General features: G+C 43.4%; 1 protein-coding gene across 10 annotated transcripts in view; it reads right to left on the reverse strand.

Annotated features, from left to right (window-relative positions):
* Positions 1 to 15704, reverse strand: part of HTR2C (5-hydroxytryptamine receptor 2C) — a 435189-nt gene that overhangs the window by 167233 nt on the left and 252252 nt on the right. For 2 of the 10 annotated variants that reach the window (XM_043492304.1, XM_043492299.1), the window contains exon 1: positions 7315 to 7461. The exons of 6 other annotated variants lie outside the window; for them this stretch is intronic. The gene's annotated coding sequence lies outside the window, so the exon portion shown is untranslated. Of the gene's footprint in view, positions 1 to 7314; positions 7462 to 15704 lie in introns of those variants that run through there. 2 more of the 10 variants (XM_043492305.1, XM_043492302.1) reach the window with 2 other exon arrangements.

Raw genomic sequence — 15704 nt, forward strand, 5'->3', positions numbered from 1 at the left:
TCCTAAATAAACATCCCAAAGTATTCCAGTTTTTCTGACATCAGGATTTACACAAAGAAGAATTCACATTCCGGTCAGAGGAGAACCCAACAGGATCTAACAGCGGTTTTCCAAGTGTGTCCTGTGGAATACGGCTGGTCCATGGAACTCTCACTGGGTCTGCGGAGAGACAGTGCTGGGTCCTCTGCTCACACAGTGCTGGGTCCTCTGCTTCTCATTCCCAGGTGCTAATTTGCATTTGAAGACAGCTAAGCCCACAGTAAGTACTTTCCCAATGTTACCTTCTTATGTAAGTAATTGCTGTAGGTGCCACAGAAATGCTGCATGATTGCAGCCCTATGAAATCCAATAGTCCTCCAGGCAATCTCTGTATTAAAATGGGGTCCACATTTGAGAGAGCTAAGAGACATGGTTCTAGCTAAGAGACATGACAATATTTTGCATTTCAATAGCACATTGCACCTCCAGAACTCATTAAGTCCTGGATCCCAATGGCCTGCTCTAACCTGTAGATGACATGCTCTCCTAATTCCGCTATTGGTGGTTATGTGTGTTGTGATGCTGCATTATGATGGATGAATGTATTAATCCAGCTTTCCTGCACCTGCATTTAAGGCTGAGTAGTGAAGCCTATAAAATATGGTGAGTAGAAATTAGGCTTCACCCTAAAGTTAGCCTAAGCATAAAGGTGCATGGGAACCTGAGCATGCTAGTGTGAGCAGAAGTTAGAGATAAGTTGGAGGCAGCAAGTCAGGAAAACAGATGTTAGCAAGGACATGTCCCATAGTAATGTTGCTACTATGTATTGGGTATAACTCGTTTGAGCAAGGTTTTTAATGAGTGTTTTTGAGAATTGTGATTTTTTAAAGCTATCTATGTTGATAATATGGGAGGACACTGATACAGATGTTAATTTAAATAATGCGCAATGTCAAGAGCCAACAGGGAGGTGGTGGAAATGTAATTATATACATAAAATTATATAAATAAAATAAGGGACAGTTTAATGTTAATTAGTATTTTAGTGGTTATAAAAGGAGTAGCCTTGCTAGATGGCAGGAGAGCTCCAATTAATAGCAAACTGGTACCATTAGGTTCCAGGGTTAAAAGGCTGTAATGCACTTTGTTGTCAGTGGACTGATCTCCCATTGATAAATCATTTCATCTTGGAGCGTAACTATAACTGTAGCACAGTGTAAGTGGTAGTTTCAGGTCTGTTTCCTCAACTAATCATTTTTCTTTCAAGTAAATTTGATTTTATTACTCAACGTGTCACCTCATGGTCTTCTACTAAATACGTTTTCTGTAGCCAACCGAGAGGCTCAAACCTGAAAGTTAAGTTGGCTTTTATTGCACCCTTACCTTAACTGACTTAATATGACTTGGGATCATTTCAACATAAAGGTTACGATAGCTAGAGACTAATCAACTCAAACGAGAAGGCATTGTGATATTGCTGAATGTTATGTACCAATCCACCTAATTCCGGAATGCCATTTGAAGCTTCTGCACATAGGTCATCAGTGTGACGGGTTTGGTCACAGAGACCCCCTTGGGACTGTCACCTGACTTGCTGAAGTTACCTCTGAGCCCGTTTTCCCTGCCAGCTTGGAACTCCAGAACCCTGCCTTGTTGAGCCAGACATGCTAGCCTGTTGCAACACAGACCCAGGGCTGGTCCATGCCCCCAAAGCTGCAGACTTTAATCAAAAACTGCTCAGCAGGTCACCTATCTCCAGCACCCCGACACCCAGCTCCCAATGGGATCCAAACCCCAAATAAATCTGTTTTACTCTGTATAACGCTTATACAGGGTAAATTAATAAATTGTCCACCCTCTATAAAAAGAAAAGGAGTACTTGTGGCACCTTAGAGACTAACAAATTTATTTGAGTATAAGCTTTCGTGAGCTACAGCTCACTTCATCGGATGCATTCGATGAAGTGCATCCAATGAAGTGAGCTGTAGCTCACGAAAGCTTATGCTCAGATAAATTTGTTAGTCTCTAAGGTGCCACAAGTACTCCTTTTCTTTTTCCAAATACAGACTAACATGGCTGCTTCTCTGAAATCCACCCTCTATAACACTGATAGAGAGATATGCACAGCTGTTTGCTACCCCAGATATTAATCACTTACTCTGGGTTTACTAATAAACAAAGTGATTTTATTAAGTATAAAAAGTAGGATTTAAGTGGTTCCAAGTAATAACAGACAAAACAACGCAAGTTACCAAGAAAAATAAACCAAAACACGCAAGACTAAGCCTAATACATTAAGAAACTGCATACAGGTAAATCTCACCCTCAGAGATGGTCCAATAAGCTTCTTTCACAGACTAGACTCCTTCTTAGTCTGAGCCCAATCCTTTCCCTGGTACAGTTCTTGTTAATTCCAGCTCAGGTGGTAACTAGGGGATTTCTCATGACCGCAGCCCCCTTTGTTCTGTTCCACCCCCTTTTACAGCTTTGGTGCAAGGTGAGAATCTTTTGTCTCTCTGGGTCCCCACCCCTCCTTCTAAATGGAAAAGCACCGGTTTAAGATGGATTCAAGTAGGAGGTGACATGGTCAATGTCCTGTGAGATCCCAAGCCTCCATTCTTCCCGGCCTGACTTACAGGAACACAAGAAGGCTTACAAGTAAACAGAGCCATTTACAACCAATTGTCCTGGTTAATGGGGGCCATCAAGATTTCAAGCCACCATTAATGGCCCACACTTTGCATAATTACAAGAGGACATCAGAGTTATATTTCATATTACTAATTTCAGATACAGGAGTGATACATTCATACAAATAGGTTGAACACATTCAGTAGATTATACGCTTTGTAATGATACTTTACAAGAGACCTTTTGCATAAAGCATATTCCAGTTGCATTGTATTCACATTCATAAGCATATTTTCATAAAGCATATGGAGTGCAACATCACAAGCAGGGCTCTGTAAACATTTATGCACAGATGATTTCCAATTCATTAATGAGCTGCTTATCCAATAGAGTTATGCAGAATCCCTTGTTTGGAGGGTAGGGAAGTTATTTCATCATCACACCTGAGTCACAATCTTGTCTAATTGTGAAGGTGCAGGGCAGCTGGAGCATCTAGTGGCAGCACCAAGAGGAGCCATCAAATGAATCACAGTGCTACACCAGCGCTCAGCTCCTCACGCCTCGGCCAGCAGTGGCTGGGGGGAAAAGTGAAGCCAGACCCTGGAGGAAAAGGCAGCAATCCCTGCCTGGACTCCAGAGAGACACTGCACCTGCTACTGTGCCACCCACAGCTGACCATGAGATGAGGCCATAGGAGCAAAGAGGTATAGAAGAAGCAGAAGAATTATTTCCAAAAAGTGAATGGAGAAGACAGCAGCAGTTGCAGAGTTGCTCCGCCATCCGGGGCCACTAAACCACAGCTGCCTCTCCCAGCTCCAAGGATCTACTCTAGAAAACTTTGGCACTGCATAGTGCGGGACGCAGGCAGGGATTCCCTGTCCTCTGTAAGTGCCACACTCCCTTACATTTCCGTGGGGCTGCTAGGCAGTGTGTTACCACAGAGACTGGCCTTGGTTTCAGATGGGACTAAACAAAACCCAAGAAATAAGACACAGAGATCAAACTACAGTCCAAATCTGCGAATCCTACGGCTGGTGTGAGGAAAGATGGGCAAAGCAACTGCACGCACCATATAAAAGAACACAAAGCAACACAGCCAACCTTGAATCCAAATGAAAATACCAACACAAAATTAACCTGGCTTTCCAGAGAAATAACACTGGCCACACCACATACTGCAGAAACCTACCTCACATAGAAAAAGACCGGCATGTAGTCCAGCTCCCCTACCTGCCTGCCACTCACCACAAACTGATTTATTTCAGCACAGAACTGCTTGACTTCCTATTAGCAGTGTGAAAAGGAGTACTTGTGGCACCTTAGAGACTAACAAATTTAGTTAGTCTCTAAGGTGCCACAAGTACTCCTTTTCTTTTTGCGAATACAGACTAACACGGCTGCTACTCTGAAACCTGTTATTAGCAGTGTGACGAGATTGTAAGTCTCTCTGTGTTGCTTCTTATTCACATCATTTCCTGTGTAACTTCTTGGGCATTCTCCACAGCTATTTGCATCATTTATGTTAGGTGTATTCTGTGGACATTCCTGTAACCATTCCTTTAAACTGCAAATCAGTACTTTACTCAACTGAGGTGTATGAACCCCACAATAGTGGCTCGTACGTAGCCACTTACAGTATACTTCATCAGTAACATTTTAAATACACAGAAACATAGTCCAACCACGGGACCCCTGAGTGGTCAAATCCTTTGAACAACCCCTTCCCATTGCTAACACACCCAGTGCAACAAGCAGGGGTAGGTCCAGAGACCCCCTCCTCAAACCCATAAGCACAGGAGGGCTGCCAAAGGACAATGTGCATGCTGTTTCCTTCTTTAGACACACCCAAGAACAGACATTTCTGCAATCCGCCGTGTCTGACTCCCTCGTTTACTTCCACACAGCCAGTGACCTTGCCAGCAATGCCATAAAATCTGCTGGAGGTTTGCTAGCTTTAATTATGAAACTATGCAGCAAGAGGCCCAGAATTCAGGATAATCTACTTTTATGGCAGGACTAGATAGTGTGGAAATACTCAAGAGACTGATTGAGGATTCAACTGGGGGGGATTAAGCTACAGTGAGTTAAGGCCACTTTACTTCTCAATGAGAGAACTCACTTGGGGGGTTTAAAGCACTTTAATTTATGCCCATTAACTTCACACCTTTAGGCAATTTGTCTGAACTCCCCACGTAGACAAGCCCCTGAGTTTGTGAGACACCTCACCAGTGATGGCAGCATGGCCGAGATCCTTCCATTTTAATCAAATCATCTGATAACCTGCACTGGGCTGGAACTGAAGGGCATCTGCTCAGCCTGCATGTGACAAAGGCAAGGGAAATCAGAAAACAGTGGAACCTGGACGCCAAAGACGACTGGGGCACCCTGTTATAGAGTGATTGGCTCTCTGAGGGGGGCAGGGTCCAGCGCCCTTGGACTGATCACTTGCTGCCCAACAGGCTTAAAGGAAGGCACGTGGGCCTTATGAAAGGGGAGGCAGTTGTAGGCAGGAGTCAGAAGGCTCTTGCAGGGCCCTGAGTCAGCAGGGAGAAGATACCAAGAGGGAAGGCCTGTGGAGAAGGCTAAACTCCAGGCAGTGGTGCTGGGAGAGCAGGGAGACGGACGTGCAGGGAGGCAGGGCTGGGCCCCATTTGGGGCTGGGAACTCTTAAAGAGAAGACAGACCCCCAGAGAATGGGCTGGGCCCAGCTGAAACTGGTGTGAAGACTTGGTAAGTCTGACTTTTCTTGTGGAAGACTTAATAAGCTGGACCCCAGAAGGAGGAATTTTTTTGAACAGCTGGATTGCATGGACTTGTGAAGAGGAAACTTGGACGGGTTTCAGCTGAACCTGACTGGCTACCGGGCAGGCATACCCTGTGACATGCCCAAATGAAGATACAATGACCCACTAGTGAAAAAAAACTTTTGTAGTGCCCTCTTTAAATGAAAATACTGGCTGAGGTTTTCAGAAGCGACTAGTGAGTCTGGGCCCTCAATTGGAAACGCCCTTATAGGAGCCTGATTTTCCGAGGTTTACAACTTAGCGCTTCCAGAAACCAGGCCCCTTTAAGACGTCTCAAATTGGGCACTCAAAATCACTAGTCCCACCTGAATATCATGGCCCCCACACCTGGTAATGCTGCATTACATTATCACAGATCTTTTGTTTATTATGGCCGGGTTTGCAATACCATTACTCTCTGCATACAGCAGAAGGTCATACCAGTGCTCTGTTCATGTGCAAGGAAGCAGCTACAGAAAATCTTAGAAGGGCACTCTTTGGGATAAATTCCGTCCCATATTAAGGCAGACTAATTTACAGGCTTCAACAACAGCAATTAAGAAACATACTATTGCCTTTTGTTAATGGTCATTTAAGGCAAGGTGTTTTTTTCTGCAAACCACAATATAATTTGTTTAGATACAGTCACAGAGTTTCAGGCCAGAAGGAACCATGAGAGGTAGTCTGATTTCCAAGACATCACAGGCCACTGAGCACCAGCTGCACCCTCCATAGCAAGCCCAAGAATCAGGAAGACAAAACGGTTGTCTCAGAGGCAGAGAACAGGAGGCACCGTGATGCACCGATGCCCAGGGCTCTGGCAATGGCAGGGAATACTCAGATGACCCCAGGGCAAAGACACACACGCTGTCCCTACGTGCCCACATGGGGGAATTTTGCCCCACCCAGCGATGGTGGGGCTGCCAACGTACTTGTCTCCTGTGTGGCTATTTTCCGTGCCATGTCAAAGAGGAACACGTGGGTCAGTGGGTTCTCTGTCCCCTCGAGTTTCAGTGGAGATTTCGAAAGGAAGATTTTCCAATTCACTTGAGCTCACTGTAGGGTGACCAACTTTTCAAAAGGGAAAAGCGGGACAAGCACAGGAGCAACACTTTCCCTCCGGGGCCCTGCCTCTGCCCCCCTACTTCACTCCCAAGGAACCATCCCTGGTTCCTCCTCTTCCCCCCGAGGCCCTTCCCCAATCAGGAGAGGGCTGGGGGGCCCAAGAACAGTCCGCGGCCCATGTCCCCGTCCCCTGGAGTGCGCCACCCAGGGCAGGAGGAGGGTCTGGGGCTCCTCACAATATTCTTCCATTACTTTACAGTTATGGGGAAGTCCCAAAGGTTTGTTTCATTGCTGATTCACTGGTGCCTCTTTTCTGATTATAAAATGTTTTACTCAATGCCTGGGCTCGGATTTCTCTGTCTATGGTCTGTTTTCGGTCACTGAACACCATCTCAGGCTTGCCGCCTTAAATGTGAAGGATTAAACTTCCACCGTGAGAAAGGTCTGGGGGTTGGGAACAGACCCCTCCCTCATCAGCCCCACTTCTGTCCTCCCCCCTAATGTCTATAGCTGTGGTGGCCCCCTGAATGGGATCTCGCGCCTGTCCCTCCTCCCTCACACCCAGCATAACAGCGCCAGCTCCAGCAGAGGTGAGGCCGAATGCCACGTGAGGCAGGTCAGCTCATTCGCACTCCAGAACAATCTGTCCGGCGCTCATCTCTCAGTTACACACCAGGTAAATCTGCCCCAGTGTTCCCAGACATTCCTCCACGGGCTGAGATTTCTACAGCTCATTGGAAAGCTTGTCTCGTTTCTTTTTCATGCCCACAAAATGAAAACTCCGTTTCCCATCTCACAGTCACTCATCGTCCCCACGCTGCCCACAGAGGAAACTCTGGTGGCAGTAAATAAATACCTGCTGGAGCAATTTCTAATCTCACCAGTTCTCTGGACACCGCTCCACTTGAGGGCCTCTACGTGGCTTCTTCGAACTACTAGTCAACGCAGCACTGAGAAGTCTTACAGTATGGCCCTGGCAGCTACGGTAATGAGACCCGCAGCCTTGCCACACTGCAGCTAGAGTGCAGTTCTTTCCCCATCCCTTTCCTCTGGGCCAGGGGAGGAAATGTGGCAAGAGATAAGGATGGACTGTGGGGAAGGCACCACAATGAGAGTCAGGAAACCTGGGTTTGCTACTCATTTCTATCACAGACTCCCTGTGTGACCCTGAACAACATACACACAGTTTAAAACTGAAGCACACATTACCTATTTCGAGATTACTCCAACTGAGAGAGACTAAAAACAATGGAATGTTTTGACAGGTTTTTCAGGGAGCCACCTTTGTGCGCCCGATGGCACTTGTGTATAGTTTGTTTCACTGTTTTCCCAAATGGTTATGCCACGGTCCTGGAGTCCATGTCAACAGGATTACCCAGTGTGTAAGTTAGACATATGCTCAATGTCTGCCAGATGTGGGCTTTGGTCAGTCATATTTCCCTGCTCTTCATGTGGGTCTTTTCCACAGCTACACGGGAGGGAAAATATTCTTAAAATAATCAAATAGGATTGGCGGGGGGATTCTAGGGCAGCCATGGAACCTGATATTACTTTAAACTCTTTTTTGTTCCAGGTGACTAGGTATATATCCCAAATAAAAAAAACAGAGTAAGAGAACCAAAAAAGAGCCACCTTGGCTAAACAACAAAGTAAGAGAAGCAGTGAGAGACAAAAAGACATCCTTTAAAAAGTGGAAGTTAAAGCCTAGTGAGGAAAATAGAAAGGAGCATAAACTCTGGCAAATAAAGTGTAAAAATATAATTAGGAAGGCCAAAAAGAATTTGAAGACCAGCTAGCCAAAGACTTAGAAAGTAATAGCAAACATTTTTTTTAAGTACATCAGAAGCAGGAAGCCTGCTAAACAACCAGTGGAGCCACTGGACGATCAAGATGCTAAAGGAGTACTCAAGGACGATAAGGCCATTGCGGAGAAACTAAATGAAATCTTTGCATTGGTCTTCATGGCTGAGGATGTGAGGAAGATTCCCAAACCTGAGCCATTCTTTTTAGGTGACAAATCTGAGGAATTGTCCCAGATCGAGGTGTCATTAGAGGAGGTTTTGGAACAAATTGATAAACTGAACAGCAATAAGTCACGAGGAGCAGATGGTCATCCAAGAGTTCTGAAGGAACTAAAATGTGAAATTGCAGAACTACTAACTGTAGTCTGTAACCTATCATTTAAATCAGCTTCTGTGCCGAATGACTGGAGGATAGCTAATGTGATGCCAATTTTTTAAAAAGGGCTCCAGAGGTGATCTTGGCAATTACAGGCCGGTAAGCCTGACTTCAGTAACGGACAAACAGTTGAAACTATAGTAAAGAACAAAATTGTCAGACACATAGATGAACATAATTTGTTGGGGAAGAGTCAACATGGTTTTTGCCTCACCAATCTACTAGAATTCTTTGAGGGGGTCAATAAGCATGTGACAAGGGGGATCCAGTGGACTTAGATTTTCAGAAAGCCTTTAACAAGGTCCCTCACCAAAGGCTCTTAAGCAAAGTAAGCTGCCATGGGATAAGAGAGAAGGTTCTCTCATGGATTGGTAACTGGTTAAAAGATAGGAAACAAAGAGTAGGAATAAATGGTCAGTTTTCAGAATGGAGAGAGGTAAATAGTAGTGCCCCCCAGGGGTCTGTACTGGGATCAGTCCTATTCAACATATTCATAAATGATCTGGAAAAAATTTGCAGTTGATACAAAACTACTCAAGATAGTTAAGTCCCAGGCAGACTGCGAAGAGCTACAAAGGAATCTCTCAAAACTATGTGACTGGGCAACAAAATAGCAGATGAAATTTAATGTGGATAAATGCAAAGTATTGCACATTGGAAAGCATATTCCCAACTATACATATAAAATAATGGAGTCTAAATGAGCTGTTACCACTCAAGAAAGAGATCTTGGAGTCATTGTGGGTAGTTCTCTGAAAACATCCACTCAATGTGCAGCGACAGTCAAAAAAGCAAACAGAATGTTGGGCATCATTAAGAAAGGGATAGATAATAAAACAGAAAATATCATATTGCCCCTATATAAATCCATGGTACGCCCACAGCTTGAATACTGTGTGCAGATGTGGTCACCCCATCTTAAAAAAGATATATTGGAATTGGAAAAGGTTCAGAAAAGGGCAACAAAAATGATTAAGGGTATGGAACGGCTGCCGTATGAGGAGAGATTAATAAGATTGGGACTTTTCAGCTTGGAAAAGAGACAACTAAGGGGGGATATGGTAGAGGTCTATAAAATCATGACTGGTGTGGAGAAAGTAAATAAGGAAGTGTTATTTACTCCTCCTCATAACACACAAACTAGGGGTCACCAAGTGAAATTAATAGGCAGCACGTTTAAAACAAACAAACAAAAGGACGTATTTCTTCACAGAACGCACAGTCAACCTGTGGAACTCCTTGCCAGAGGATGTTGTGAAGGCCAAGACCATAACAGGGTTCAATAAAGAACTAGATAAGTTCATGGAGGATAGGTCCATCAATGGTTATTAGCCAGGATGGGCAGCGATGGTGTCCCTAGCCTCTGTTTGCCAGAAGCTGGGAATGGGTGATGGATCACTTGATGACTATCTGATCTGTTCATTCCCTCTGGGGCACCTGGCATTGGCCACTGTTGGAAGACAGGATACTGGGCTAGATGGACCTTTGGTCTGACCCAGTATAGCCATTCTTATGTCCGTATGTTATGTTCTTACGTGTTAAGTTGGTATCCCTTTAATAGCTCTGTGCCTCAGTTTCCCTATCTGAAGATTATAATAGTTCTCTATTAGTTCTCTCACAGGTGTGTTGTGAGGGTCTCTGATGAAGCCACTACAGGAGCAAAGACTATCATCATCATCATGGTTTCAGAACAGACCCAGGATAGAACGCTGAATGCTGGAAAGAAACACTGTACTTAGCCAGTATGTATGTCACACCAACATGCCATTCCATTTTCTTCATGGCCTAGACCACTCTTTTAGTTATAGCCATAGTCAGAATGCCAACCCCAAGTGTTCCAATATTATGAGTCAGGTCCCCAAAATCATGATCTTGCCTTAGAATTCATGAGATTTTAAAACAATACATTTTGGGTTCTGTTTACTTGACCTCTGGGTTTTGAGCCCTGAAGTGTTTGTAAAATTTTTCTCTGCACCTCCCTTTTTTCAAAATAAAAACTGATATTCTCATGTAGTCACATAACTCCAGGAGCTGATGCTTTAAAAAAAATACCAAATATAATGAGACTCATAATAAATGTGGAAGATCTTAGACCAGTGTAAATCATGAGAAACACCACTGAAGCCCTTCTCATTTTATACCAAAGTAAACAAGTCCAGAAACTGCCCCTTAAGGGCTGGCTTTGCGTCAGTCTCCAGACTGCAACAATTATTGCTTAGCACTTTGGTACTGCTTCAACAAGTAACACGGATTTTATTTAATGTAATGCAGCATGTCACAAAGGATCTTACTGCAATCACTTTTCCATTTTAATTTTCTTGTTGTTATGAACTTAGAGAAGTCTAATTTATTGCAAGGCACCTTCATGTATTCATGGAGCTCCTTTCATATATTGTCAGGCTGACAAAGGAACCATTTCTTATTCAGTGTGAACAGTACTCAGCAATGAGACAAACTCCATATCAGCAAAAGTGATGGAATGACATTCATAGAGCAGTCATTTTCCTTTGTCTATTTCCTGCACTAGTCTTTATGGAACTCTGAAATGTACGCTGGTCCAGCACAATGCTGCTGGAAGGCAGCGTGTTCCAATGGCTAGGACACTGACTGGAAATCGGAGGCCCTGAGTTTTGTTCTCAGATCAGCCACTGACCTGCTGAGTGACCTTGGGCAAATCACTTCCCCTCTTTGGGGCAAGGTCTCCCCTTCATTGTGTTTCCTCAGCACCTAACACAATGGAGTGCTAATCTCAGGTGTGGCCTCTAAGCATTACTGTCATCCCAATAACAACAGTATGGCTAGTAGCCATCCAGGATTTCATCATAGAGTGAAATCAAAGTTCGTGGCTTGTGAATTCAGGCTGCCTATCTTATTTCTTCTGTGTTTGAATGCTGAGAGGCAACTGAACTGTGCAAAGCACATCCTTAGCCCTTTGGAAGATACAAGGAGCAGCTGAGGGCAATCAGAAGTGTGGGTGAAATGGCATCTGCTTAGACCACCCATCCTTTCTGGAAAACTCTTGCCCTGCTTAACACCCTAACTCCACCCATGTTAGTCTGATGTTAAGGGCTGGTCCTTTACCCTGCATATGTGTTCTGGGGTTGGGTTCCTTCTTAAATTAAATTAAATCACATCATCTTAAAATAAAAATCCTAAGGACAGACTTCAAGCCCTTTGATTCTGCTGTATCAGGGACTAAGTCAAGGCCCAAGTGTTTGTGTTGTGCTCATGGCTGCTGTTTGGTACCATGCTGTTCTCCTTCCCTTTGCATTACAGGGTGAGGTGAGGGTTATTTGCCAGCCTTGACACCTAGGGGAGTTTTCCCTCTATGTTGGATTGGTGGCTTCCAGCTAGATCCATGTGTTTATTTTGTTTGGCCATTGATCCCTCGGTGTACTGCTAGCTGAACAAGCAAAACGAACGGTCAACTGGTTGCAGATAATGATAACTTTGAAATGATGCAAATGACTTGAAGTTTTCTCCTTATTCCCTATGCTCTATTTTGTTGCTCTGAGTTTAGACGAGAGCTGGTATATTTCTCCTCATCTGAAGATTTGGGGTCAAATTCTCATCTGTTGGAAATCAGCATAACTCCACCAGAGACAACAGAGGTATTCCGACGGACACCAGCTGAAAATCTGTCCCTTTGTGTCTGATATTTCACTCGGGGGCTGATGGTCACCCATCATTTTTATGTGCTTCGGCAGTACTGGGCCTTTTAATAAAAAGGAAGTTTAAAAAAATACCTGGGCTAAGTCCTGCTGTCCTTCCACAGAAGCCTTAGAGTAAGGACTTCCGGGTTTGGTCACAACCTTTTCTACCAGCTTTGAGCTTTAATTTAATTTAAAAACAGCTAGATGGATCAGAAGACTACATTTTTTGTATTTACAGATGGTGTAGCTGAAGTTAATAAGTCAATTACTTTTAGACAAGACATCTCCCTCAAAAACCAGTTGTACAAAGCTACCAATAAGCATTCTCCAACTGTCAATTTCCACATAGATGAACATTTGAAAGTTAGAAAGCAGATGATTTTACAGATGCCTTAATTACAGAGATCACCCGCATAAGACTAAAGACACAATGTGGAAGCCTAATGAAATTACACATTGATTTCACCTTTAGATCATACACTCTCTGGGGAGGGTCTAATTCTGTATTTGGAATGTTCTTTGTATATTTTGAACACTGTCTCCATACAATTAAAAATAATAATGGTGCAGACTACTTTAGTTTTATAATGAACAGACAATTACAGGAGAGTAAGGAAGTCTATGAAACTGCCCACCCTTACTGCCAGTGTTTGGAAGTTGCTGCTGCTAGTGCTTTTACTGGGAGAAGTTACCTCCCCTTTGACTGATTCCCTCCTTTTAAAGAAGATACATTTTCCCCTGAATGCATAGGAGAGGAGGGTCACATTCACACAGAAGCATGGAGGTTAATGGAAATAGCTATCTGTGATTGCTAACGTGGTACATATTAACCTTTGGTCCAAATACTGCTACCGCAATACCTGTGTTACTTGAAATAGGAAATCAAAAGATCCTGTATATTTAAAGGGCAATTTTCTAGAGCAGACAAACACACTATGCGAAAAGCATAACCTGCACGAGTATTTTAAATGTTGACAGGGATTAGGTCTGCACCACCAAGAAGGATTTAGGATGGGTTTGGTTCACATACAGCATATTCTGCTAAAATAAATTTACAATTACCTGTGCTGGAAAGGACTAAGAACGAAGATGCTCTATTACAGTGTTTCTCAACGAACGGTGTGGTGGACCGGTGCCGGTCCTCCTGAGATCTCCCTGACACAGTTTAGGAAGGAAGCAAGCTGGTCTCTGGTATAAAACACTGCTCTAATACACATCCGCATATTGAACCTGGCCTTTGTCACCCTACTGAATTTGTATGATTTGGAATGCACGCTTCATGGGCCAGGCAGCTGCCGTCTTATATCTGTAAACTGCTCTGTACACCCAAATCCATCTATAATTATTAACTAATAGCACCAGCCAAAGCCATATATTTCACAGATCTCTGAACAAATACACTGGCTACAATAGACAGAACGAGGAGTACTTGTGGCACCTTAGAGACCAACAAATTTATTTGAGCATTTATTTTTAAATTTAAATTAAATGTATTTATGTTAGTCTCTAAGGTGCCATAAGTACTCCTCGTTCTTTCTGCTGATACAGACGAACATGGCTACCACTCTGAAAACTGTCTACAATGTTTTCATTACTTTCAGTAATTCTCAGCAAGTATCACAAGGAATACATATGCCAGCAAATGCCATTATAGAAAATAAATCACACCGCTGTGTTGTTTCCATGCTAATGACACAACTTAGAGTTCTGTTACAGTGACTGAATTTATTCACGATATCTTACCCATCAATAAAACCGATTGCACGCTTACATGCTCATTCCTAGCATCATTGTCCATATGCCTATTAAATTCAGCCACTTATTTTTCTAAATAACCGAAGTCCCAGACACTGCATCCCTTGTGCATCTGGAGCATGCTTTCAAGGCTGGTTCTGAGAATGTATGGCTGTCTACTCTCATTCTTGTCTCGCCTTATCCTCTGAAAGGACAGTCATGTAGTTCATCAACCAAGACTAAAGGAGATCTCTGGATGCCTCAAATCAAAACAAAGTCCTTACTTTTCATTGATTTTATTGTATCTGTTTGCAATCCACCCACTGAGCCAAATGCTGAACTCTCATTCTGCTCAGACAGGATTCTCCTCTGCATAGCCTTTCCACAATGGCACCTCAGAGGTTCTCATACCCTTGCTGAGATCCAAGGTGTTACTGTGTGTGCTATGAGTGTCTGGCCTGGGTATGTACTAGCTGATATGCTCTTGGGGACTGGGACCAGCCCTTCCTATCAGAAACGTACAAAAATCAGAAACAAAACTGAAAAGCTTCCAAAAATTGAAGGTTTTCATGGCCCAGTGTCAAAAAAAATCAATCTGAAACTCAGCACCATACAATAACTTTCAAAATCTACACAAAGCCACCCAGAAAATGTAAAGTTAAGAGCTAATGTGAATACTACAGTCTGGAATAAAGCCATAGCCAAACTGTTGACACTCAAACAGCAGCAAAATGAATAAAAAAGGTAACTAATGTCAAGATGTTTTCTCTTGCATCCTGAAGGTCACCACGCATGCACTCTGGCAGCCTGGCACGGGAAGTGACTTTCAAAGGAGAGAGCTCTCTACAGAGAAACTCACTCTTAGATCTGGAAACTCACTCTTAGATCCTGGGCACCCCATCCATCATAACTTCCACAAGAAAGACTTCATCTGGAAAGAAAACTCTTATTTTGATTTCATTCCCAAACACGTCTCCATTCTGGCTTTGCAAGGCAGATTGCTAAATAAGGATATTCACAGATTTTAAGGCCAGTGGGGACCATTAGGTCATCTAGTCTGATTTCCCATGTAATGCATGCTATAGAATTTCATCCAGTTACCCCTGTACTGAGCTCACTGACTTGTGTTTTACTAAAGCATCCCCCCAGAAAGTCATCGGTTCTTACTGTGCAGACAACAAAAGACAAAGAATGCAAAATTTCCCTTGGTAGTTTGTTCCAAAGGTTAATGGTCCCTGTGGTTGCTACTGTACCAAGCTGATTAGCACCCACTTAAACACCCCTTCAATATTAAACCCACAACAGTCTACCAGGTTGGGATAGACAGGTTTTTACCTTGTAGTGGTGATAACGTATGTGAAGTATTCAGCAAGACAAAGAATTAACCACAGGCACACTATTCTGCATCGCAGTGAGTTCATCCTCAGGAAAACTTAATCTTCATGCCATGGTGAGCACCTTGGGAACCATTTTCATACCTCCACTACTTCAACCTGACCTTGTATTGAAGTGCAAGATGCTTGTTCAAGAAATTAATCGTCTGTCCTTGGGCATATACTCATATACCCCTGAGTTTGATACTTTCTCATTTGAAGATTTAAATATCTTCATTTGCCTTGCAATCATTCCTCGAGCTGATTTAAACAAAATTTGGAACTTAGTCCAGTCCACTAAATGCAGT

This window comes from Dermochelys coriacea, chromosome 9, assembly GCF_009764565.3.
Source record: "Dermochelys coriacea isolate rDerCor1 chromosome 9, rDerCor1.pri.v4, whole genome shotgun sequence".
NCBI classification, from domain to species: Eukaryota; Metazoa; Chordata; order Testudines; family Dermochelyidae; genus Dermochelys; species Dermochelys coriacea.